The 26,615-nt window shown below is 52.1% G+C and overlaps 1 protein-coding gene across 1 annotated transcript in view; it reads right to left on the bottom strand.

The window, feature by feature from the left end:
• CDH22 (cadherin 22) overlaps positions 1-25,305 on the bottom strand; it is a 134,700-nt gene extending 109,395 nt beyond the window's left edge. The window contains exon 1 of the mRNA XM_008015408.3: positions 24,890-25,305. The gene's annotated coding sequence lies outside the window, so the exon portion shown is untranslated. The remainder of the gene's footprint in view (positions 1-24,889) is intronic.
• Between the last annotated feature and the right edge of the window lie 1,310 nt (positions 25,306-26,615).

The following is a 26,615-nucleotide window of genomic DNA, read 5'->3' as shown; positions in this document are numbered from 1 at the left end:
TGGGAGCAGGGGGATGTCTGGAGTCTGAGCAAAGTGGACAGGACATGAGCTCCAGAATTACACAGACTCAGATTCCGATTCCAGCTGCATGACCTAGGGCATGTTCCCTAACATCTCCGGTCTTCCACTTTCCCATCTGTACACTGCACTAATGATAGTGCCCCTGGGGCTGTGGTGATGATGAAGAGGGAGTGGAATCACCGTGTGGTGCCTGCCCTCCATGAAAGTTGGATATCGCTGTCATTACCGTAGTTACAAGAAATGACCCTCATTTTACAGATGAGAAAACTGAGGCCTGAAGTCACAGAGACTTCTCCATAGTCATTCAGTGAGTCAGCGGCAGGGAATCCAGGCCTCTAGGAGCTTGGCAGACCATGTGTGGCTGGCTCATGCCAGCACCTCCCCAGGTACCCACCCACCCTTGATTCTGAGTTGCATGTCTACTCTCCCCACCCCCACCGCCATCACCAAAGAGTCCCAGGGAGCAGCTGCGCATGGAGTCCTGGGCCCCACTCTTTTCTGCTCCCCGATCCATTTCTCTATGTTTCTATCTCACACACACACATATATGCACACACATATGCATACACACACCCAGTGAGCCAAAGCAGGAGCGGAGGATCCCACCACAGCCAAATGTTGCCTGACTTCCCTGAGCAGCAGATGAATGAGTCCTCACAGCTAACAAACGGCTGTCGGAAAGGTGGGAGAATGAAGGTAATTAGTCCCCTTAATGCCGATTTCAGACTAATCTTTCACACTTAAGGAAATTGTTCCAATGATTTTCTTATTTTCAGGGGAGCTCGTTAAGTAAGAATTAGAAAAATAGATATGGCAGGAGATAAGAAAATGGATTTCGTAGTGACAACCTGCCTATACACACTCAGACGGGGCTGGCTGGCCTGGTTCCGATGCACAGACCCAGATCTTCCTGGAGTGCATGACAGGAAGGTGTGCCAGAGTCCCCGGGCAGGACGAAGACCTCCAGGGGGACAAAGGTGATCAGTGAACCCTGATTGCAGTTGACGTCTTTGCACCCAGACCAGCTTTCTCAGCCTCCCTGCTCCTAAGCCTCGGCTGGAAGAAGTGGTTCACAACTTTCCTCAACATCTGGAAAAAATGATGTCTTTCAGGGACCCACTGCAGGGAATTCAGACCTCAACACCTTCTGGGATCTTTGGGGGAAGCCAAGGAACATTTACTGAATGCCTGCTGTATGCAAGCTGCTGTGCTGGGTGCTTTCTCTCCATTTCACCTGACGACCCCAGGAGGTAGATGTACAGAGGTGGAGGTGCAGACTCAGAGGCGGGGCCGATGTCCAGCTAGCCCTGTTGGTTGTTTTCAACTGTCCCCTGTTCTGATGGATCAGTGACTATGCTGGTCCAGTGGCTCAGTGTCTTTAATATTGCCCTTTGTCATGTGAGCCAAGGCCACAGGGCTGTAGATTCCCATCTGAAGCTAGAACCCCTGGTGTCTGACACCAAAGCTCACACCATTTCTGTCTCTCCAGGCCACCTCTGTGTAAGGAGTCCCCGTGGGAAGGAGGCATGGAGGGGATGACTTAGAGCCAGGAGAAACTGTGTCTCCTGCTGAGATAGTGCAGCTTTACTAGGTGGGAAAATGGGAGGGAAAGTCTGAAAAGTGTTTATCCTTCTGGGATGGGCACAGATAATTTTTCCCTCACTCCTCATCAGCACTCATTCCTGCCTCTCCATCTTTGCTCAGGCTTTCCCCCGACCCCCAACCTGACCACTGTACCCAGTGCTGATCACTCCTGTCTTCACTCATCTCCAACAGCTCCAGACTTCTCTTTCGCCCCTGTGCCTGGTGGGGACTCACTGGTTCTCATGTTTAGCTGCATTCTGGGAAGATTGCCTTTGTGTGCGCCATGATCATCCGTTCTGTGGACCAGGTTGCAGCGTTGTTAGCAGAACTGCCTGGTGATTGGTTCTGACAAAGGAGAATTGTTCTCGCACAGGCCAAATGGGAAAACGAGACTTTGTGAAAATGTCAACATGACATTTTTCCTGGGTCACAGGCCAAGTCTCCCCCACTCCCCCAACCACAATGTAGACCTTTGCTGTGCGGAATTTGTGCATTTGGAGAAAGCTCCTAGTGCAGTGGTTCTCAACCAGGGGGGACTTTGTCACCCTTGGCACATTTGCAATGTCTGGAGACATCTTTGCTTGTCACAACTGAGAGGCTGCTACTGGTATCTAGTGGGTGGAGGGCAGGGATATTGCTAAACATCCCCAAGAGCCCAGGACTCCTTCCCCCCAAACACCTATACACAAAATAATTATCAAACCTAAGCTATCAGTAGTGCTGATGTTAAGAAACTCTGCCCTACTGTCATCCGATCCAATGTCCCCTTTAAGCAATTTACCTCAGAGTTGGGGATAGAATCCAGGTCTCCTGACTGTTTCTACCACTGAGATTAAATGATGGAAAGGGAATTGGACCTCTGAGGCAAGATTCAGGGTTCAGACACTTTTTGTTTTCAATTTGACACATATACATTGTGCTCCTGTGACATACCAGTCATTGGGCAAGGTGCTGGGTACTCAGTGGTGGATAAAATATACACGGGACTCCCATGTAGTGGATTTTGAACTGGGTGACCTTAGGCATATCTCTTCCTCCTCTGAGCCTTAGTTTCCTAATCTCTAAAATGGGCATGACGCGACGTCTCTCCCAGCATTGTTGTGAGGCCTTCAGGAATTTAAATGTCAAATACAGTTGTAGATGCTCGATAAACATTTAGTAGATTGAATGCTTCTCCTTCCTGGAGAGGGCTGCCAGGTGGTGGGGAGAGTTTTTCTACAAGGAAAAGAAGAAGGGGAGAAAACTAAGACATTATGGAGCACCTACTGTATGCTTTTCATGGGATCCTCCTGTCAACGCTGTAAGGCAGGTGTTCTCTTACTCAAAGAGAAGATAAGGAAACAGGGGTTCAGAGAGGGAAAGAGACATACTCAAGCTGGATTTGAACCCAGCTCCCTGGCTCTTTCAGCTCTCTCACTCTGATGCTGGGCAGGGAGTCAAGGTCCAAATCTGACCACGCCTGGCCCTCGAGCCTTATTCCCCAGCATCCCCCGGGGTCTCAGTCTCACCCCATTAGCGCTGCTTTAAAAAGTGCGGACCGACCAGGGCGCGTTATTGCCCACATAAATCAGGCAGCTCCAAGTATGGAACACCTTTAAACAAACAGCTGATGGGAGTGAAGTTCCAGGATCATTATTAATAGCTTTTCATTTCGGTGGCCGCTGTGCTGTGACATGCCTTCCCAGCAGAAGCCTTGCGCAGCCAGCCCCCGATTCGCTGATCCCCCGAGTCCACCAGTCAGAATGAATGACTGTACCTTTGTGTTAATTGTGGAGCCCAGCCACACACAGAATGCTAATAGGGCCGAGTGGCAGGGGGTGGGTGCCAGCCTTGCCTGGTTGCTAGGCAGGGAAGGACCCCACCTCTGGTCTTCCTCCGTGGCAGCCAGCTACTAGATCTATCTAACATCCTTATCTGAGCTCTGCCCTCTTCTGCTCAAGAAAGCCCCATGGTTCCTGTGGCCCAGACCCAAGTCCAGACTCATCTGTCTGCCATTCAGGGTCCTTCATGTCTCATCCCTTCTGTGGCTCCAGCCTACTTGCTTGCGTTCCAATACCATGGCGCCCTGTGCTGCTCAAACTCTTATTCATTTATTCATCCATTCAATCAATCATCCATTCATTCAATAAACATTTACTAAGCCCTCTGAGGGATGGAGGGGATGAAGCTGTCAACAAGATGGGCATGGTCCGTCATCCCATGGAGTTTAATATCAAGCAGAAAAGACAGACGTTGGGTCTGTGTCACAGTTTAGCTCTTTATTATCTGTGTAACCTTGCATGAATAACCTCTTCTGGGCCTCAGTTTCCTCCTCTGTAGAACGGGAATAATAACAGTAGCTACCTCACAGGGTGTGTCAGGACTTAAATAACTAAAAAGATATGTGAATCACTCAATATTCCTTCAATCTTTTACTACGGAGCAAGAAGTACTCCGTAAGCGTTAGCTGTTATTATCATTATTAACTCACGACTTCATTAAAGCATGCGATGATGACTATAAAAGAAAGGTACAAGAAGAGCATCTGACAGGGAGATCGGACTAGTCTGGAGCTCTTGGGAAGGGGTCCTTGAGAAAGCGATTTGTTCTCAGATTGGAGGGTGGGGGTGGCGAGGATGAGGACAGTCAGGTGGAGGGAACAGCCTGGGTAGAGGCCCTGAGGCTGGATGGATTTTGCCAAGCTGAGAACCTGAAAGGCAGCGGGGAGGCTGGCACGTCAGGAGCTATGGGGAAGAAGGTCGAAATGAGACAGGAGGAGCAGGCAGGAGACCACACTGTGCAGGACCTCGTGGGCCTTGTTAAAGTTTAGATTTTATTCTAAGAGCAATGGGAAGCTGTTTAAAGCTTCTGAAGCAGAGGACTGGCATGAACCTTATTCTGTTTGGAACTCACCCAGGCCACTGTGGGTGTGAAGCAGACTGGTCCCCACCCCTTCACCTGCTGGGGTCCCCCATCGGGTGGCTGAGAATGAAACAGGGACATGGGAGAGGAGGGTGTTGTCCAGGTGAACAGTAATGTTGGCTTGAAGTAGGTGGGGGCAGTGAGGTTGGAGAGGAGTGGGCTATTTCTAGAGACATACAGAAGGCAGAATCCTCCGGACAAGTAGGAATGCTATGGGGAGGTGCAAGATGAGGACCTGTTTGGTAAGATATTGAGGTGGCCCCATTCACTGATTTGGGGAAGAGAGGGAAGTAGCAAGTTTGGAGGATGAGGAACCATGCATGTAGCTTACCATGCCCCAGTGGCTGGAGGCCTCTGAGCCTTTGCATATACTGTTCCAGGGAGAATGTCCTTCCCCAATCTTGTCTGATGGGGCATTTTGTATGAATCACTCAAAGCCAGGCTCCAGTGTCCCCTCTAATATTTGAAGCCCTCCCTGGTACCCCGGATTTGGTCTCTTCCCCGCGTCCACACCTCTCCCAGCACCCTGTACCTCATAGAGCTCTTGGCTCCTTCAGTTTCCTCTGCTGTTTCCATCTCATTTCTCTCCAAATTTTGGAAGGCCCCAGAGTGTAGTCCTTGGGCTACTCTTCCTCAGATGACCACATGCAGCCCTGCAGCTTGAAACCCCATGGATTTGCTGGTGACACCCAAATGTGTGTGTCCAACTCAGATGTCTGCCCAAAACCCAACACATACAGCTTCTTGCCTGTCCAGTGCGACGTCTAAAAGGCACTTCAAAACCCTCATGTCTGAATCCGGACTCCTGAGTGCTACCCACCACCACACACAAATAATGAGAAAATAAATTCAAAAACTACTCCCCTTCCAGCTTTCCCCAGTTCGGTAACTGGCAACTCCATGCTTCCAGCTGCTTCTGCCAAGAGCCTTGAAGTCAGTCTTGACTTCACACCCCACATCCAATCCATCAGCAAATCCCGCCAGCTCTACCTTAAAATAGATCCAGAATCTGGCCGATCTTGCCACTTTCATTGTTAGCAGCCTGGTCCCGGCCACCATCATCTCTCACCTGGATGATTGCAACAGCCTTCTAACTGGTCTCCCTGCTTCTGCCCTGGCCCCCTGCAGACTGTTCTCAGTTATGGTGTTAAAACATAAATCAGGCCATAACACTCCTTCTCTCAAAATTCTTTTGGCTTCTTGTCTTACTCAGAGTAAAATGGCTCATAAGACCTAACATGAGTTAGCTTCTTGTTGCTTCTCTGACCTTTTCCTACCTCCCCTCTCCCTCCCTTCCAGCCACACTGGCCCTCTGGCTCTTCTCTGAATAGATCAGGTATGATCCCACCTTTGGGCCTTTGCACTTGCTGGTCCTCTTGCCTGGAACACCCTTGCCCCTGATGTCTGCCTGGCTCACTCTCTCCCTTCCTTCGAAGGTCCACTCAAATAGCTGACCCCATGCATCTTTCCCTGACAACCTGCAATAAAACAGCTCCTCAGTTCCCCAGGCCATTCATATCCCCTCACTTTTGTTTCTTCACCTTCTCCATAGAACTTATCACCATCTGATATGTTATAAATGGATGCCTCCTTTCTCTATAATGTGAGTGCCATGATTTTAGGGGTATTGTCTTTTTTTGCTTGATGCTAAATTCCCAGCATTTAGAACAGCACATGGCACATAATAGGTGCTCAGTGGATATTTCTTGAATGACTCGCAGAGTTTTTATCTATCTGTCTTCCTGTTTGTCTGCTTGTCTGTCTCCCCCAGCAGATAGTGGGAAGCCACTGGATCCAATTCTCCACTGCTTTCCTGGTGTCCAAGACAGAGTCTGCAGAGTGGGTGCTCATCAAATGTTTGAATAAACAAATGAATAATAATAGAATTTCCAGATGGATTGCATGGGGCGATATGAGGGAGGGGTTATGGCTAGACAGAGTTGCCTACTGGAACTTTTCCTGCCATTCCTGAAGAACCTGGGGTCACCTGGGAGGGGAGGAAGCTAGAAACATGAGCCAAGGAATCTCTAGAGACCAGAAGGAATAGGGATTAAAATTTAGGAGCTGGTGATGGAAGGATCTGAAAGTGTAGGTTTCCAACTGGGCTTCATGTTTGAGGCTAACCTGTGGATTTAGAATTCTGTTGGAAGTTCAGGAAACTAAAGTTTTAGAACAGGCCAAGAGTTTAGGGTTAGGGTCTGAATTAAGGTTTGGAGTTTGGAAAACAGGTTGAAGTTTTGGATTTAACGTTAATATTCAGAATTCTAGTTAGGGCTGAGTGTTTGGGAGCTGAGCCTAATGTTTGTGGTCAACTGGTTTTGAGAACGGGTCAAGAAATGAAAACTGGTGAGAAAACTGGACGAAGTTGAAGGTGGCATCAACTTGAGGGGCTCAACTTGAGGATATTTAGTAGATTTTCAAAGCTTCTTTGCCAAGACACTATGAGACAGACGCTCACGTTATATAGTCAAGTTTTTGAACAGTTTTTCTCCACTAGGGGCAATTTTGCCACCCAGGGGACATTCAGCAATGACTAGAGATGTTTTTGGTTGTCACAACTGGGTAGGAGGGTGCTGCTGGCATCTGGTGGGTAGAGGCCAGGAATGCTGCTAAACATTCTACAATGTCCGGGACAGCCCTCCACGACAAAGAATTATTCAGCTCCAAATGTCAATAGTGCTGAGGTTGAGAAACCCCATGCTGGAGGATTTATTCATTCTCTAAAGGGTTAGCCAAGGCTAATCCAAGTGGGCCAGGAGTCAGAGTATGAGTGTTTAGGGGGAGGGCTGGTGTGATGTGGGCCTGAGCTACAGAGTCAGGTGCGGGCACACTTGTGTCCGCCTCCCCTGGATGGAGCTGCTGACAGCTATCTCTGGCTCTGGCAGACTCTAGGGGAGAGGAAAGGGGTTAGGGTGGAGATGGGGAGGGAGAAGGAGGAGAGGGCCAGCCCAATGTGTCAGGAAATTCATGAAGCTACAGACAAGCAGGGTGGGAGCTGGTGAGAGACACAGAGAGAGAGAGACTAATAGTTTTGCAGAGTTGCAGAGAGCCTGAGCAGGTTCTATGGGGGTGTGTTAGGGAGGAAGGGTGGGGGTGCGGCATGGATAGTCAGAGAGCTGCAGAGAGTTGGCATCTGGAGGGCCTGGTGTCTGATGCACCCTCTGCAACTTATGTGATTGCCTTGTTCAAGACAGAATTCAAATAATAATAGCTGGCTGGGCATGGTGGCTCACTCCTGTAGTCTCAGCACTGTGCGAAGAGAGACAGGTGGATCACCTGAGGTCAGGAGTTCGATACCAGCCTGGCCAACATGGTGAAACGCCGTCTCTACTAAAAATACAAAAATTAGCTGGATTTGGTGGTGCGCGCCTATAATCCCAGCTACTCAGGAGGCTGAGGTAGGGGAATCACTTGAACCTGGGAGGCAGAGGTTGCAGTGAGCCAAGATCGCACCACTGCACTCCAGCCTGGGAGACAGAGTGAGACTCCATCTCACAAATAAATAAATAAATAAAACAAAAAACAAACAAACAAAACCAAATAATAGCTAACACTTGCATCACACTTACTCTGTGTCACTCTAAATGCTTTACATCTGTTAACTCATTTTTAATCCTCCATCGGGCCTGTGTGGTGGGTACTACTATAATCTCCATTTTACAGATTGGATACGGAGGCAGAGGAGTTAGGTAAGTTGCCTAAAATCCCATAGTCCTAAGCGGCCCTACTGGCTCCAGAGCTGGCTCCAGGCTTCTGTTTTCCATTTGCTTCTTCTATCATCGGCATTGACCATCTCATCACACCCTCTCAGTAGTCTCCCGAGATAGGTGCTCTTGTTACTGCCCCTGCTGCACTGATGAAGTAACCAAGGCGCAGGGAGGTGAAGCACCTCTCAACACAGCCAGGTCTGCCTGACAGCGAGGCCACTTCTGCTCCTCTGCGTTGTAGCCTGGGGTGCACCTCTGCACAGCCCTATGTGCCCACTCTTGTGGCCATATCTGACCTTCACAAATGGCCTCAGGCTTCAGGGTTTCTCAGCCTCAGCAGCAGTCACATTTTGGCTGGATAACCCTTTAATGCTGGGGCCTGTCCTGCTCAGGGTAAGATGTCTAGCTTCACCCCTGGCCTCTACCCATTGAATACCAGTAGCACTCTTTATTCCCAGTTGTGACAACCAAAATTGTTGTCTAGACAATGCCAAATGTTCCCTGGAGGCCAAAATCAACTGCTCTCCCCCCCCCAAAGGAGAATGACTGCTCCAGACGGTCGGCAAAGGAAGATCCTCCCATGACATCGCGGATCACGGAAAAAAGGGCCAGAGAAGGTCACACCTTGCCCAAGGTCACTCAAAGAGTTGGTGGTAGGACTCAGGTCCCTCTAGCCAAGAGGAAGGCATGCCTGCTGAGCTTTCCCGCTGCAGTCTCCCTCCCCCAGGGTGAGTGTTGAGTGCCAGCAATGTGGCAGGAGTGGGCTGCCTGTCCCAGTAAATGCACAGGTTCCATGAGCAGCCTGTCCTTGCCAGAGCCCTCTGCTCTCCAGCTGAGCCGAGGTGGGGCTCGCTCTGCTCCTAGCTGTGGCACTAGGAAAACCGCTGTGGCTTTGACGCCAAACAGACCAGATTTCAAATCCCAGCTCTGCTATACCCATACTGTGGGACCACAGGCACAGCACTCAACATCTCTCACCCTCTGTTTCCCCATCCAAAAAATGGGCAGTTTGGATTAGAGAATCGCAAACACCCAACTAGCTCTGATGTTCTGATTTTCTGACAACATAGGGTATCCAGTGTCTTAGTCCTGGCTGTGCCTGCAACTCAAAGTGGCACCTTGGGCAAGTCACTGCCCCTCTCCAGAACCCACTCTCCTCAATCCGCCATTCACCTTCAAGCAGCCAACACTCCAGTCACACAAAACTTCTCATTGTGATCTAAACCATGAATTCTCCCTGCATTGGTTCATGCCGCCCCTCTAAAATGCTCTCCTGCCCATTATCCACCTGGAGAACTGTTCATCTTTTTAAGACTGAGCCCAAGTCATTTGCTCCAGGGGGTCTTTCTGATTCCTGCAGGCAGAGTTAATCACTCCCTCTTTTGTTCTGTTCTGGTGCTTCTAGAAGAGCACCAGCCACTGGTTGTGTGTGTGTGTGTGCGCGCGCGCGCACATGCGTGTGTGTGTTTTCTCCACTAGACCGAAAGAGTCCTTGCAGACAGACCCTGGGTCTTCCTAATCCTAATGTTTTTGTGGTCCACACAGTGCCTGGCACAGAGTAGATGCTCAGTACATGCTGAGTAAGTAAGAATGAATGAAGTGGGGGAGGAGACTGCCAAGACCCCTTAGTGGTTACAACCCTCTAGAATCCAGGGAAGGAGGCCAACCTCTTGCTGTCATCTGGTCTGAAGCTGCCCCCATCCCCAGTCCCAGCAATGGCCTGTCGTCGCAGCCACCCACACACTCTGCGGACTGAGAGAGTACCTTGGACAGCAACCAGACACTTTATAAAAAATGCTTTTATCCTCCATGAAGCTGCCGCTACAGGGAGCTGTCTGTGCAGACCTGCATCTCCGTATGGGCGTGGAGACATGTGCTTGTAGAAGAGGCCTTGCTTCTTCCATTTTTCAATCCATCCCAGGACTTTCTGAGGATCAGGCAGGGAACCTATGTTTTTCATGTTTATGTTTCTGAATGTGCAGTCTCTCACCTAAGATAGGGGTGGCTGGGGTTAGGGGGAGCACTTTGGAATTCCCTCCCTCTAATAGTCCCTCGAGGAATCCACCCATCTCTTCATCTGAGCCACATGTACCCAAATTGTCCACAACCCCTCTTCCAAGAAGTCCTCTGACTAAACAAACCAGATCTCAGTTCCTGGTTTTGGGGGTAGGGAGGAGAGAGGTGGTCTGTGTTCTTTGAGATCCATCCATTCAACAGGTATTTTCTGAGAAGTTATAAAAACACGGAGGCCGGGCGCAGTGGCTCATGCCTATAATCCCAGCACTTTGGGAGGCCAAGGCGGGCGTATCGCGAGGTCAGGAGTTTGAGACCAGCCGGGCCAACATGGTGAAACCCCATCTCTACTAAAATAGAAAAAATTAACCAGCCTTGGTGGCACATGCCTGTAATCCCAGCTACACAGGAGGCTGAGGCAGGAGAATTGCTTGAACCTGGGAGGCGGAGGTTGTAGTGAGCCGAGATTGCACCATTGCACTCCAGCCTGGGTGACAGAGCGAGACTGTCTCAAAACAAAACAAAACAAAAAATCGCTTACATTATGTTTAACTTATTGGAGTCTCAGTTTGTTCACCTGTAAAATGGGGGTAGGGGTAGGTAGATATGCCTGCAACATCAAATCCTTAGAAGGGGGCAGCTTTATGGTTTATGCATTGACCCTCAGTGCAACACATCAGCTTCAACCTTCACCTAAAAGCAGGACTGGATGTCTTTATTCAGCTGTGTCCTTCCTGTGGGGCCCTAGTTAAGCCCCTTCCCTTCCTTGAGTCTCTGGTTGCAAAAGAAGTGGATTCTCTTCTCTAAGTTCTGGTTCAGCTGTGGGGTCCTGAGTTTCTAGGATTCTATACTGATGCTGGGGAGCCATGCAACCTCCTCTTTCTTCCTCCTGCCCCAAGGAAGGGGCTGGGGCCTCAGACAGGAGACTGGGACACACCAGAGTTTCCTGGGGATGGTAGGAGGGTGCAGAAAGAGGAAGATCTGTCCTAGCTGGGGTGTGAGAGACAAGTTAACAGCTCAATTGTTATTTCAATTACACGGATTATTTGAAAACAGTGTTATGAGTTTCATCACTGACAACCCCAGGAAATGGCTGCTATGGCAACCAGGGAAAAGAATGGCCCTGACCAACCAATCAGAAGTTCCAACTGTGCCCCAGTTTGTACAAACTCTCCCTCCTCTACAGGCCTCCCTGCATTCTCTGCTGGGGTGGGTGGGTGGGGGCTTGGGAGGAAGAGGAAAAGAAAGGGGCAAGGAAAAGGCCACTCTGTAGAAGGGAAGAGGACAACTGAAGAAACTGAGGCACAAGGAGAAGTGGGATTCCTGGCATTGGCTGTTCATCCCACATTCTTCAAGTGTGAGAATATATCTGACCCACTGCACCTTCCCAGTGCCCAGCACAGGCCTGGCACCCAGCAGATAGTAACAGGGCTTGTTCCACAGCTGCCTGTGCTTGAGGAGGGGTTTCCCCTTCACACCCTTCATTCTCTGCTCACCATCCAGTGGGAGGGAATTCTCTGAGACCTTTTCCATGAAGGCCGCACACAATTGGCCTTGTCTTTCACTGCCAGGAAAAGAACAGGCACGCGAAGAGCCTCTCACTGGCAGGTGAGATCTGTGCGGTTCTGGGGTGTCTCTGAGAGCCCTGGATGTCTTTCCCTGCTGCCCTCTGCAGAGGCCACCTCTCCCTGCAACGTCCTTTGGCCCAGCCTTCTCCAAATGAGGCACCCCAGTGGTCTCCAGAAAAAGTGTTTTTGCTTTGAGAATATCCTGTTCTCTCCCTATTCAGAAAGAGGCCAACTTGATGGGAAGCTGGTTGGACTCTAGCTCTGCAAAATCTCCCTCCTGAAAACCCATTTCCTACCTGGCCTGAGCTCCCTGCTGTCCACTCCTGTGTTCCCGAATCCCTCATCACATTCACTTTTAAAGAAACCCTTACATAGGGCTTACAAACGCTAGGCACTGTTCTAAGTACTTTACAAACATTAGCTTGTTTCATTCTCACCACAAGCCTGTAACGCAACTATTGTGATTATCATCTCCACTTTACAGATGGGGAAACTGAGGTGGTTAAGTTACTTGTATAAGGACAGGCAGCTAGGAAGGGGGGCAGCTCAGGCAGCAGAACCGAGGCAGTCCAGCTTCCAGAATCCAAGTGCGGCTTCCAGAATCCAAGCTCTGGGCTGCCATTCTCATTCCTCCTGATAGATGATGATCCAGCTTGAGTCTTGCCTGATAGTCAAAAGACTCATAAAATTCAACTTTCGTTGCCTCATCTATTTATTTGTAGAGGCAGGGTCTTGCTCTGTTGCCCAAGCTGGAGTGCAGTGGCATGATCATAGCTCACCGCAGCCTCAAACTTCTGGGCTCAAGCGATCCTCCTATCTCAGCCTCTGAAGTAGCTAGGACTACAGTCGTGTGCCACCACGCTTGGCTAATTTTTAAATTTTTGTAGAGATTGGGGTCTTGCTATGTTGCCCAGGCTTGTCTCAAACTCCTGGCCTCAAGTGATCCTCCTGCCTCAGCCTCTCAAAGTGCTCAAAGTGCTGGGATCACAGGTGTGAGCCAGCACACCTGACCTGTTGCCTCATCTTTTTATATCAGGAGCCTCCCAAGTGCTTGTCCTGAAACTTCTGTGCCCTCTTTTTGTATCTTCGCAGTCAGGGAGTGGTAGACAGATACAAAGAGAGGAGGCACCTGAGGACGTTATCAATAAGTGGACGTCTGTAGATCAATGCTGGTTCTCACAGCCCAAAGTCCTGAGCTGGCTGTAAGGCAGGGAGGGGCATATTCATTAATTTGGTACCTACTATGAGGACACTATGTGCGCATTATCTCATTCATTCCAGCAAGGGAGGTCTTACACTCCTCATTTTACAGATGAGTAAACAGAGGCTCGGAAAGTTGAACACCTGCCCAAAGCCATTCAGCTAAAATGTATCCAATAAGGATTGGTGCCCAGATCTGTCTGTCTCTGACTGCCATTAGCAAAAGACATGATTCCTGTCCTCAAGGGACCAGTTAGAGAAGCAAGACAGGTAACAATGGTTCGCAAAGGGCTGCAAGGGGGTGCTGAGATTGAATAGATGTAAGGGCACAGCCCAGGTGAGCAAAGGTTTGCAGGTGGGAATGGGCCCTGGAGCAATGGCCTAGCAGGTCTGTGTCTGAGCTCATCAGGTGATCATGTCAGATGACGTGATGGGGCTTTGAACGCCAAGCAGATGGTTTGGCGCTGACAGGCGAGGCCACAGGGAGCCATTGCTGTCTTAGGAGCCTCTTTCCCTCCCTCCTGAGGCAGCCTCCCTCTCACACAGCACAGCAATTTCCCAAAGCATTTTCTCTAATTTGTGATTGTTTTTCTAACCAGAAGCAGCAAGAGTCTCCAGCTTCTCCCAGCCCATAAGCCGAGCCTAATGGAGCTGCCAAAGCTGCAGGTCTCCACCCCCAGCCCAACTCACTTGGGGACTTACAAGTCCCTCTGTCCCAAAAGCCCCCCACGGTACTAGGCAGGCTGCGGGGAGGGTCTTATGGTCCCAAATCCAGGGGCTTCTTTCCCAGCCTGAAGCTGGCTGAGTTGATTCAGAGACCTGGGAATGACTTTAAGCTGGGGCCACCCACTGCCAGCTGATGGTGCCCCACGGACCTCAAGGGCTGGTACCCTGGGACAGAGAGTGGCACGAGGGCTCTGGGAGGAAGCCAGGGGCTGCTCGAGGGCTCTAGGAGGGGCAGGGGCTGAGTGAGGAGGCCAGGGCTCTGTGAGTAGGGATGAGGGCTCCTTGAGGGAGTGCAGGCTCAGAGACGAGATGAGTCTTCAGTTCGGAGGACAGAAATTCTGTGAGAGAACAGGGGCTCTGGAAGGGGCAGGCATGCCAGAAGGTGACCAGGAGCTAAGTGACAGGAGGTGCTCAGGGACGGAATGGGGGCTCAGGGACGGGATGGGTTTCCAGGAGGGCTGGGGGCTCTGTGGAGGGTTAGAGCTTTCACAGGGGGTGCAGGAGCTCTGTGGAGATTCTGGGGAATTGGGGGCTCTATCACGTGAGAGGACCAGGCCTCCACAAGGAGACGGGGACTCCAAGAAGAGACGGGCACTCTGTGGGAGGTGGGGATCGGGCCAGGGGCTCGGCTGCAGGGCTGGGTTTGTGAGCATAAAGGCTCAGAAAAGAGAGCACGGGCTCAGTGAGGGGATGGGGGCTAACCTGCAGGGGACAGAGGCTCCGGAAGGGGCTTGGGGCTTTCCAAGAGGATGAGGGCTTGGAGAGAAATGGTGGCTTATGAAGGGACAGGGGCAGTGAGAGAGTGGGAAGGCCCTTCCTCCAAGTTTGTTTTGGGGATTAAATGCAGCCATCTCCTCCCTGACCCACTACCCGGGTGCCCTGCCTCGGCTGACCCATCCTGGCCACAGGGTTGTCTCCTTGGCTTACACAGCCCTGTGCCCCTGATGGTCCCCTCACCTTGGTCCTCTGCTCCACCACTCCCCCACCCACCTCTCCTCAAGGCAAGATCCTGACGCCCCCTCTACTAACTCCTCCACAAATGCCCCACTCTGCACCCATTTCCTCAAAGTCACCTCTACAGATTCTGATATCCTCCTACAGCCCAAATGCATTATCAGGTCGGTACTTCAGACACCTGTAATGATCAATAAGGTAGTCCTTCCTCACAGCCAACCTCAATCTGTCCAGCTGCAAGTGCAACCCATTTCCTCTGTTCTGTCTTGGAAATAGAACAAAAAGGCTGATCTACAGGCCACTGTTCATTCCATTCCTCATCGCTTTGGATACATAAAGTCTCCTCTCAAACTTTTCTCTTCTGGGTAAAATCATTTTGGTCCTTTTGGTTGGCTTTTCTAATCATTATCTTTAGGATCAGGTATCTTCAAATGCTGTGTTAAGATTTTATCAGAGCCTGGCACATAGTAGGCTCACAAGAAATGTATCTTGGATGGATGGAGAAGTTGGTAGACTTCGAGGGTGAATGAGGGTGGAGAGATGAGTAGTAAGAAGATGGAAAGAAAGGTGGTGATATGACTGTAAATGATGGGTGGGTGGATAACGGGTGGAGGTGGGTGAGGGGTGAACTGCAGGCAGATGGATGTTTAAATGGAGGTGGGTGGGCTGGAGGATGATGGATTGGATAAATGGATGGATTGATGAATGGGTGGATGGATGGATGGATGGGTGGGTGGATGGATGAGTGGATGGATGGCTGGCTTAGATGGGATGCTGGCTGGATGAATAATCTCAACTGGCATCTCAATTTTCCCCTATATATCCCAAGTATAGGCTCTCCTAATTTGGTTAATGGACCCCAGTTCTCCCAGACACCAGGCCTGAGACTTTGTCATATTTCATTCCTCCGTCTCCCTTATCTCCAACAAGCAAACAGCTCTGAGTCCTGTTGATCCTATTTCCTTGGGGCCTTTCTCCCTGGCCCCTGTTCTCTACAACTTCATTAAGCCCCCACCCCACTTATCTCCTGGACAATTTCAGCTGCCCCTGTCTGTTGCCTCCTTTCTCTTTCCCTCAAGTCCATCCTAAAACACTGCCAACAGGAAATTCTTTCTACAGCTTAATTCCAGCCAGCAACCTTCAATAACTTCCTATTGCCTACATTCCTCAGCCTGGAGCTCCACGCATCTGAATTCAGCTACAACTTCCCTTTCTGGTCCTCTCTGTCTTTCCTCCCCTCCATGTCTTCTGTGCCCTGGTCAACAGGGCAACCGGCTGGCACCCAAGCCTTTGCCAAGCTCCTCCTCTTTGCTCATGCTCTTCCCACCTGCTGGAAAGCACCCCCACCCTCCACCCATACCCTCCACTTGCGGCAGCATCATCCTAGCTTCAACACACAGCTCAAATGCTGCCTCCCCACGAAGCCTCCCCTGGTGCCCGCGACCAGATACAGCCAAGTGTGCCACTTCCTCAAGAGCATTTATGGAGCACCTACTGTGTGCCCAGCTGGCAAATAGGGTCCTGATGGTGGGAGGGCTAGGACACAGGAGAGACACAACCTTTGCCTCCAAGGTACACAGCCTGCTCATGTAGTCATGTGTGTGTGAGCATGCAGGTGCGTACAAACATTTACAGAATTCAAGGGGAAAAATAAGGGCATGGCTAGGTGCAGTGGCTCACGCCTATGTGAGACTCTGTCTCAATAAATAAATAAATAAACAATAAAAAAAAATAAGGGCAAAATAGCACAGTATTAGTAGCTAAGGCTTATGGAACACTGAATATGGGCCTAAGTGCACTGTTCTAAGTGCTTTACTTCTAATAATTCATTTCACCTTCTCAGTAATCCTATGAGGTAGGTACAGATGAGGAAACTGAGGCAGAAAGTCACTCAGCTAGTAAGTGGCAGGGCAAAGATGGGAACCCTGGAAGTCTGGCTCCCAGGCAGTTCTCTCAACAGCGCACAGTAGTGTGTCATGAATAGTGCTGTTGGAGTGGGGAGGACAGAGAAAAGCCATGATAAGGCTCATTCTGACCTCCCAGCTCCCCTCCCACCCTGCCAACCCATCTCCCTTCTCTTCAAGCCATTTGAATAAATGGACACTGAAATAGACTCAGCTAGGGGCAAAGGATTCAGTCTGCTCTGAGACACCATAGGACCCTGGGCAAGTTCCAGCCTCTCCCTGGGCCTCAGTTTCCCTTCTGTATCATGGGCTTGGATTGGTCAGTCCCTAAAGGCCCTTTCAACTCAAAAAGGCATAACCCTAAACACAGTCACTTGGATCCTAGAAGACGCAAGCCTTGGCAGCCTCCTGGCCTGGGGGCTGCGCTGCCTCTCCTGATAACTCTCTGTTGTCCCTGAATACACAATTTTAGCCTCTGGTCCCTGCGGGCCCCGCTGTGAGGCCACAGTCCTGTGTCTAGTTACCTGAGTCTGTCTGGCTTGTCACCTACCCATCATCTTGTCTACCCGCTGACCTGGATCCACCTGCTTCTGCTACCCATCCATCAGTCTGCCTGGGCCCATCCACCTTGTGTCCCCCGCCTGCCTGGTGCCTGTCACTCTGCCCATCACACACACACGCGCGCGCACGCGCACATACACACGCACCCACTCCACCTCCCCAGCTCCCCTCCCCTACTCCGCAAGCAGTACGGTGACAACAAAGAAGACAGGGCGGGGCCTTCTGCTTTTTTCACTCGCAGAGGGGTCTGTGGTGTTCACATCTGGACCTACTTTCCAGAAGCCAAAACAGTTCTCTGCCATCCAGCATCCTTCCCTTCCCCAGGGACCCCCCAGCCCCCTCTTTGCTGGCCCCAAGGGCTTCCACTTGAGGAATCTGGTCAGGGCCACGCGCCTCCTGCCAAAAATGTCCAAGTGGTCCCTGAAGAAATCATCGGACAAGAGCGTGTAGATGTGTGTACAAGGATGTTCATGGCAGAATTGTTTGTAATAGCGAAGGATTGGAAACAACCCAAATGTCCAACAGTGGGGGCTGCTTAAATGAATTATGGGCCAGCCACACAATGGAGAACCATGCAGCTCTTAAAAAATGATGATGTAGATGTATATTTATCGAAATGGCAAGACATTCACAATATATTATAGGGTGAAAAAAAGCAGGTTATGGAGGCATATGTATAAAGCAAGATGCCATTTTTATTTTTTAAAAATCTATATATGTCAAGAAGGATATGCACTGAAATGGTAGCCAAGTGGTGGTAAAATCATGGCTAATTAAAAATGCTTTCATATATAAAAAGATACATACATATATACATATATATATAAATGTACACACGCACACACATAGAGAATCACTCTGTATTAAATACCTCCTGTGAGCCCAGTGCAGTGCTAAGCACTTTGTCTGTATTACTTCATTGCTCCAGAGTCCTTGGAGGTAGGTTTTATTAAAACCATTTTCTAGATGAGGAAACTGAGGTTCACTCAGCTATTAAGTGGCAGAGTCGGAACTTCAACTCTGCTCTGTCTGCTTCCAGAGCCCGTGCACCTAATAAGTAGGTTGTCATGTTTCTCATTTTGTTTATCTGTAACTTGCCTATTAAATATATATATATGGCCGGGTGTGGTGGCTCATGCCTGTAATCACAGCACTTTGGGAGGCCAAGGCGGGTGGACCAACAGAGGTCAGGAGTTCGAGACCAGCCTGGTCAACATGGTGAAACCCTGTCTCTGCTAAAAATACAAAAATTGGTCAGGCGTTGTGGCAGGTGCCTGTAATCCCAGCTACTTGGGAGACTGAGGGAGGAGAGTTGCTTGAACCCAGGAGGCAGAAGTTGCAGTGAGCCAAGATTGTGCCATTGCTCTCCAGCTTGGGCAACAAGAGTAAAACTCCATCTCAAAAAAAATAAATAAATATATATACACATATATATGTGTGTGTATATATATACATATATATATGTGTGTATATATATACACATATATATATGTGTGTATATATATATATAAAAATATCTGTGGATCCAGGAGCTCCCCACCAGGCAGTGCATCCTTTTCTCCTCTCTAAGTGCCTGTGTATTTGCATGGTCCAGCTCTCTGGGGAGGGGCCAGGCAACCCTGGTTAGAGTTGGGCCTAACTCTAACTCAGACTTCAAGGTTACATGGCCTCAGGCCCCCTCTCCTCACACCCACATTTAATTCAGTGAATGGAGTGAGTGCAGCTTTGCACCATATGCCACGCTAGACCCTAGGGAGGAAAAAATGAAAAAGCCCAGCGCCTGCCTTCAAGATCTTCTCATCCAGGGCTTGGTTTCTCAGCCTCCACACTATCAACAGTTTGAGCTACATGAGTCTTTGCAGTGGGGTGGGGGGACTGTCTTGTGCGTTGTAGGCGGTTTAGCAGCATCCCTGGCCTCTACCCATCAGATGACAGCAGCAGCCTTCTACGCAGTAGTGACAGCCAAAAATGTCTCGAGACATTGCCAAGAGTCCTCTGGGGGGCAAAATTGCCCCCAGTTGAAAAACACTGATCTAATGTGCTGCAGATGACACAAGGCAGGCAGTGAGAAAAGAAAACTAAACTAATTGCTACAGAGGTTCAAACTATAGATAGGAGTCACGTGTGCCTGGCTGGGTCCAAGAAGGCTTCCGGGGATGAACCTGTCCCTGAACCTTAAGAGCACCTCAACCTTCTTTCCATTCTACAGACTCATCCTGGATGGTGAGCTCCTCCTTCCTCATGGCCTCAAAACTCTGTTTCCAGCCCAGAACTCTCCGGGTTGGCCTAGATGTTTTTGCATGACTATTCATCAGGCATCCCCACTCATGTATCCCACTAGGATCTCACCTCGACCTGTCCACAGCTGGTCCCCACCTCTTCTTGAAAGCCTTTCTCCTCTTCATGTAGCATCTTCATGACCCACACAGCCTCCTGAGCCAGGAATGGGGACTCCTTCTCTCCCCCATGCCCATGCAGTTACTCAGCTCTATCCATTCCACTCCCACAACCCTCACGAGTGAGTGCCCCTCCATGACTCAGAACCAGACACCAGCAGCCCAGGACCTGGTCTTCCCCACCCAGCAGCAGGATGAGGCTTCTAATGGTGAATCTCCATGCGCCGCTCCCGTGCTGAAAACCTGTGTGTGGCTCCCCACTGCTCTTGGGATGAAGGCCAAGCTCCTTGTGTGGCTTTCAAGACCCACAGGACCTGGCTGCTGCCCACCTCGCTGGCCTGGTTTCCCGTGACTCCCACTCACTGAACCCCACTTCAGCCAACTGAACTCGCAGTTCCTCTGCTATTCTCCCTCCTCTTAGGGCCTTGGTACCCCTTGGCTTAGAGGCTGCCTTCCCTGCTCTTGTTCCTCCCTACCCCCCTTTATCCCATAGATAACCTCGAGACAGCCTGCAGGTGTGCCTCAACATCATTTCCTCCTAGCAGCCTCTGCCGCCCCGCCCATTGGCTGTCACAGTTATGAGAATTGTTCGTCTTCCTCCCTGGTCCACCAGACTCCTGTCGGCTGGGATTCAGGCTGCTTGCTCACCATTGTGTCTCTACCATGCAGCGCAATGCTTAACACATAGTAAATGCTTTAGGTATATATGTAAATGTATATATTTTAAACTGGATAACGAATGGATGGTCAGACAGGCAGATGGGTGATGCAACGAAAAGGTGCTATTTGGGTTGGGTCCTTAATGCTTTGGAATATCTTCAAGGAAGGGCGTTCAGGTGGAAGGGCAGGTGGGGCTGGTTGCAGGAGTGTCAGATTGGAAGCACAGTGGGAGATAAAGGAGGACGCAGACGGATTACAAGGACCTTGAATGTCATGGTGCCGAGTCTGGACTTAATTCAGTAGGCAATGGGGAGCCATGGAAGGGTTTTAATCAAGCCAGTGACACGATCCCACCTGCGTTAGAGAAAATACGCTCTGGTTGCCACAGGGGTTGCAGCGGGAGGGTATCACAGGCTGGGAGGCCAGGGAGGAGGCTGCCACAACAGGTTAGGCATGAGCCAGTGAGGTCTGAGCTGGAGCAGGGATCGCGAGATGGATGAGAGGGGAGAAAAGGTAGAGATTAGGATGAAATGAATCTGTGGGACTCTAGAACATGTTCCTACACTGCCGGCTGCATGCAGGGACTCCACCTTCCTCAAGGCAAAGGAAGAAGGATCCTGAAGTCAGAGACAGATCCTGGTGGTCCTAACTCACTTCCCCTCCTGCAGGGGTGCAGGCAGCCAAAATCATGTGCAAAACCAAACAGGGAGGAACCACTGCCTTTACCCCATGGGAACCAAGGAATACAAACAGAGAGATATGAATAATAACGATACTGCTTTACATATGGAGTGTCCTATGTGCCAGGCATCGTGCTCAGGACCATACATGCTTATGCACATTTAATCTTCACAACAACCCAATGAGACAGGTATTATATTTTCCTCCATTTCACAGAGCAAGAGACTGAGGCTCAGAGAGGCAAAGTAACTTGCCAGCAAGTTACAAACTCAGGCTGGTTGGACTCCAATGCCTACGCGCTTAATCATCTATTTATATTATGCACAGGAAAGAGCTGGTAACAAGTGGATGGCTGAAGGCTTGTGGGTCTGACGACAAAGCAAGAAGTTCCCAGCCTAATCCCAATGTGACAGCAGGAAGGAGCCTGCTGATGGGGCGTGGAGGGAAACGTGGGGGGAGAAGGGAATTCCTCCAGGTTTCTGCACCTCATGTGTTTGAAATCAGATCCACATATTCAGAAAGGTGTGTGCCCATTGTAAGAGAACTGAGCTAAGGAGTGAACAGTGAACATATCCTTAACCCCCAGATGGGCCACTTTTGGAGTAATTAAAGAAAGGGATCCTTCTCTGGGGGTAAGCAGCCCCATAGGCCATGGCTGGTAAGTATATGAAGCCTTTTTGTAAATTAGAGAAAGATGCCCCCCTCCTCCAGGCAGGCACCTGACTTGGACAGTGGAGCTTAAAATAGATTTCAGTCCCCACTCTCCTCCTGCATTAAATGTCCTTGGACAGTCAACAACCTGCCCAACTGCATATAACAGCCATGCCTCCAGCCTTCCTGTCCTGCACCTCTGTTTCCAAGTAGCCACCGTGTATCACCAACAATGAGAAAATGTCCCTCCTGCCAGATACACAGAGCTCAAATCACTCCACAGACAACTTTCTTGTTAGGCCTTGTCTCCTCCATGAGGGGAAAGACAGTCCTACCATGCCCGCCTGCCCTGATGAAAAGTTGAGGTCAGAGCCTGTCCTGGTGGTGAAATATCTAGGCTTTCTCTAGAGGGGCCAGAATCAAAACATAAGGTTGTAGGAAGGAGAGGCCCTGACTCGAGAGCTCCATCTTAAAGGTGCTCTGAGGAACCCGGGGTGGAGGGTGTGCCCACTCTTGCTGGGGGCATGAGGCTTTTCTCTCTGAGCCTGGCCTGAGGCCTGGGTTTCCTTTCAGCCTGATTCCCCACCTGGTCCCCAGCCCCAGCACCCTTCCTGGCTCAGCTATGGGGAGGAATGAGGAAGTCCTCGGCCCTGAGGCCTCAGCCCACCCACCACCATAGGGTCTTCTATTCCCCCACTCTCTCCCAGGCCGTGCAGTGCCAGCTGCTGCCCGTGTTATATAAACAGAAATCATTCACTCTCTCTCCCTCTACCTGAGGCTGCATTTCAGACTGGAACTTCCTGATGGAAGAAAAAGGGGAGGGGGAAGAACAGAGAGAGAGGAGAGGAAGTTTAATTGGCTGACTCTTATCGCCCATGTGGTAAATAAACTGGCTGCTCCGAACTTTGCCAACTCGGGAAGAGACAGGCCCTCCTGGGCTCCCTGCCCCAGCTATGGCCCGGCCCCCTGTCAGAGGGCTTCAGAATGCAGCACTCCTGCAAAGCCCTCAGAAAGACCAATGCCTGGGGAAGCAGCAGGGGCATCGGGGGTTCCAGCCTCTAGGTATGATTACTCCAGAGCACGACCAGAAACATCCTGAGATCACAGCCACCCTTTTGACAGAAAGGCTGTGACTCACCCGGAGGTCACAACACACTTTTAGGGGCCAAACTTTGTCCTCTGCTTCTGCTACTTGGCTTCTCTGCTAAAGGCATTCAACAGCTTCTTCCTGCACTGGACTGGGAGCACTGGGGTCTAACTTGAACACTTCATGCTGAATTTAAGCAAGTGTCTTCTTGTCCTGCCTGCAGCATGAAGCCAAGAAATGGCTCTGTTTTGCCCCAGGCCTACCCAACACATAAGGAGCATTGGTGAGGCCTGGAAGTCAAGATGCCTGGGTTCCTATTCTGGCTCTGGGTATAGCTTACCATGTGACCTCGGGCCATTGTTGCCAATCCTTGAAAATAGAAAAGAGGGCAGCCCAGGTGGTCTCCAATATGCTGATCACAGCTAGGAATAGGGAAAGGGGTTCTCGTCTCCAGGGACCCCCTGATGGGGACGCACAAGAGGTACAGGTGTCCCTTAGCTGAGAGAGACCTGGCTGGCTTTATAAAGTACCTGCCCCCGAGGCACTGGCAGTGGTGGTCCCAGAAGGGCACATGGACATCTCCAGGAAGCAGTGTTTAAATGTTGGCAATGCCCTTCCCTTCCAGGAGGAATGGAAGAGGAGAGTTCTAGACACTGGGACAAGGAGGGAAATAAGGGTGAAGTAGAGAAATGACTGGGGCAAGGAACAGGTGAGTGCTACAGAAAAACTGAGGCAGACAGGACAGAAGATGGGTCCTGGAGGACGGGGAAATGGTCATCGATGGGCAAAGACCAAAGAATGTCACTATGGGTGTAGAGGACAAATTTCAACAAGGGCTGTAGACTAGAGGCAACTGAGGGGGACGGAGTGGGCACTGAAGGACACATACACGGGATACTAATGAAGGACAAAGAGTCATGGTCGTTAGGGTGGAGCCTTTGGGCCCCAGAGCAGTGGTGATGCTGATATAGGGTAGTGGCGCTGACCAGTGGGAGAAGAGGATGAGATCCTGAACCTGAGTGGAGGGGCCACAGAGAGCTGGCAACAGCCAAAGCCCTCGAATGAGCCTGTGCTGGGGGCACCTTGGCCAGCTCCAGAAAGCTGGGGAGTGCTGGAATCAGCCCCACGGAAAAAGAAGCTGGCATGCGCAACCCTGGCGACGCCCGAAGGGGTGGGAGAGAAGAGGTTCCCAGGAGCGAGCGCCTTGGAAGCCCTGAGCGGCCTCAAACAGCAGTTTCTCTGCCCGCCACAAGGGGGTGCCCTGCACCTCGGGGAGACCTCGGGGGACCCTGGATCAGCTCTGCCCGCTGCAGCCACGCCTGGGACAGGGCCCGACAGTGCCAGAGAAGAGGCAGCCGGGAGGCGCGAGGGAGACGGGTCCACATTGTGTCCACCCAGGGCTGCCCAGCACCCTGCGCACCCACGCAGTCCACTCTTCCCAGTAAACGCCGCGGCCCCCGAGGGTTAGCCCTAAGTGGCGCTCTCTTTGGACGTTAGGCGGTCGGGAGCCCTGTCCTTCTTCCGAATCGGGGACGGTGTCTCCGGAGTCGAGTCCTAAGGAAGAGGGCAGCGCTGGTCCTCGCTCACCGCCAGCCCGCCCGACGGCCAGAGGGCAACAGGGTCGCGCGGGTGGGGCCGGCAGGGGTCCCTGTGGGCCGGTTCCCCGGCTCAGAGGGGGCCAGAGCCATGCGTGTCGCCGCGGCTGGAGTCAGCCTCCGGGTGCCCCTGGACGCGGCACGACCTCGCACACACACACCGCGCGCACACGCTCGCGCCGTGCGGTATTTCCCGGCCCCGGACCCCGCCTCTGGGAGGGGCCGGGGAGCCGAGCCCCGCTAGCAGGGTTGGGGGACCGGGAACGCCTGGGTCCCAGCCTTCGCGTCAGGGCTGTGCGCCACCTTCCCAGCTCCTTTTGGAGCGCCGGCTCGGCCCCTGGCGTTGCCACCCCTCGGCCCGCGGGGGTCCCGGAGGCTCCCGGGCGCGCGGCGGACGAGGTTGTGGGGACGGGTGGGGGCTGCGGGCTTTGGGCCGAGAGGCGGCTCGGCTCCGCGCCGGGGAAAGTTTGGACGTGGGAAACTCCCTCCCCGCCCGCGCCGCCGAGAGGAGGGGGCTCGCAGGGCCGGGCGCAGGCACCCCGGCTCCTCCTGCGGCTGGAGGCTCGCCCCCCGCGCCGCCTGCCCGGCCGCTCCCGCCGGCCAGGGGGCTCCCTCCCCGCCGGGCAGCCTCCCCTCGGCGGCGATCCGGCCGCCCCTCCCGCGGCACTCCGCGCTCTTACCTCGGGGAGCGGCCCGGGGCTCCCCCCAGTCCTGCCGCCTCGGGACGCTGCGTGGGGCGGAAGCCCCGGCGCGGGCGGCGGGCGAGTCCGGAGCCCCGCGGCCGCCCGGAGGAGCCGGAGGGAGAGCGGGAGCGAGACGGGGAGCCGCGGCGGCGTGTGCGCGCGTGTGTGTGAGCGAGAGAGCGAGAGAGCGAGGGAGTGAGCGAGCGAGCGGGAGCGAGGGAGTGTGCGTGTCTGACTAGGGGGGAAGTGTGCAAGGGACGGATCCCTTCCTTCCTCCCGCAGCCTCTGGTGGAGACTCGGAGAATGCAGCGCCCGCCGGGCAGGAGCGCCGCACAGTGCTGAGCCGCAGGCGGCCGCCAGGCCCGGACCCCCGCAGCCGGGGAGCCCCGGCCCCCGCCCCAAGGATCGCGCCCCTCCTACGCCACGAGGGGACGGCCTTTCCCTCTCTCAGGCGGCCCAGTCCCAGGAAACCCCACAGGGGCTAGTGCCCCTCCCTCCTCCAACCCTAGATCCGCGCGGAAGGAGCGCCCCCAGGAGGGGGACCATCTACCTCCCCGCCTGGCAGCTCCCCCGGCGGCCACAGCTTGAGACCGGAGCCTATTCCCCCACCTGATTTTACTGCGACTACGGCTTCCCATTTCCGCCCCCGACTACCACTGCAGGCCGCCTTCAGAGGAGCGGGGCCTCAGGCGAGGGTAGGAGCAGTCTTCTCCAGTGGCCACCCCTGGCTTGCTGCCCAGAAAGGCCCCTTGCACAGACTAGATCGGCCAGTTCAGAAACAGTCACTGTGCATTGAGGTGGACAGAGACCAGGTGCCTAGGGCTGAGTCCCCAGGCAGGTGGGAGGTCGGGTGTACCCGGGAGAGAACCTTGTGGGCTTTTCCTCTGGAGGGTTCTGCTGGACATCCCTGTAACCAACAAAGTAAGCAGGCAAAACAAGACGCCTCCATCCTTAACTTGGTGCCACCTTGACCTGGAGAAGTCTCCCAATAAAATCTTCCCACTGCCCAGAAATTCCTTGCTAGTCGGGTTTTCCGTTCTTTAAAAAATCCGGCTGGTCCACTCCCTGATGTTTTCTCCACCTGGTCCTGTTTCTTTCTATTGCTGCTTGGCTCTCCTTACTGCCTCATCTCTCTGGGATGAGGCCTAATGGAGGAGACCCTCCCACCCCCACTCATGAGTTCTCAATATGAGGTTGTTGATGGTAGGATAGGACCAGTGACTCCCATCGACCCACACTTTATCTTGGGTTGTGGGTCCCCTTAGGAGTTACCCGCCCCCCTACTCCCCATGGCTTCCAGATAGGTGGGTGAAGGATAACAGGAGACTGGACAGCTGCAGACCTCTGTCCTGCCAAGCTGCCAATGACCAGCCATTTAATCACCCGCAATCAGCTGCTGAAGTTTATGGCAAAGAAGGGGCAGGGCCCTCTAGGAACCCCGGCTCTACCTCATCCCTATCCTTCTCTCCTCCTCGCCTCCTTTCCCAATTTCCATCTCCATCTCCACACCCTAGTCCTTCTCCCTGATTATTGGAATCACCTCCCCTGCTAGCTGCCCCTCCGGCCCCTCCTACTAAACTCCATCATTCATTTATTTATTTTGAGATGTATTCTCCACTGTGCCAGGCTGTTCCCTCCCCTAAGTCCTTCTCTTGGTTTATTTCCCTTCATTGATCTCTTCCAGCCTTGCCTTTCTATTGTCTTCCTTTTCCCCATCCCTCCC

This window comes from Chlorocebus sabaeus, chromosome 2, assembly GCF_047675955.1.
Source record: "Chlorocebus sabaeus isolate Y175 chromosome 2, mChlSab1.0.hap1, whole genome shotgun sequence".
In the NCBI taxonomy this organism is placed as follows: domain Eukaryota; kingdom Metazoa; phylum Chordata; class Mammalia; order Primates; family Cercopithecidae; genus Chlorocebus; species Chlorocebus sabaeus.
Note: the sequence above shows the minus strand (reverse complement) of the source record. Positions and strands in the feature narration are given on the sequence as shown.